Source organism: Microtus ochrogaster, chromosome 1 (assembly GCF_000317375.1).
Source record: "Microtus ochrogaster isolate Prairie Vole_2 chromosome 1, MicOch1.0, whole genome shotgun sequence".
Lineage (NCBI taxonomy): Eukaryota > Metazoa > Chordata > Mammalia > Rodentia > Cricetidae > Microtus > Microtus ochrogaster.
The window spans coordinates 123,335,913-123,336,409 of record NC_022009.1 but is presented as its reverse complement, the minus strand read 5'-3'; positions in this window follow the sequence as shown (position 1 = coordinate 123,336,409).

The window sequence follows — 497 nt, the reverse complement described above, 5'->3', positions numbered from 1 at the left end:
GGTGTGCATGTGCTGTGGTGTGTGTGTGTGTGTGTGTGTGTGTGTGGTCATGAGTGAGGGCGGTGTGCATGTGCTGTGGTGTGTGTGTGTGCTCTGATGCTGGTCTTCACCTCCCACATTATTTGAAACAGGGTTCTATATTCCACATTGGCTGGCCCCTGAGTGTCCTGAGCTGCACCTCTGCCTCTCCACAGCCCTGATTCCAGGTTTGCACCACAATCTGGGTTCATGTCGGCTTCTAGAGATACAGACAGCCAGTGCTTTACCCACTGAACCAACAGCTACATCATTCTTTGATGTGGGATGTCCTTCTGTATATGTGTTGCTTTTATTGGATAATGAATAAAGCTATTTTGGCCAATGGCTTAGCAGAATAAAGCCAGGCAGGAAATCCAAAGATATAGAGAGTGTAGGCAGAGTCAGGGAGACACCATGCAGCCACCCAAGAAACAAGAGGTAACAAACCATAAGCCTCGTGGTAAAATAAAAAAATAACA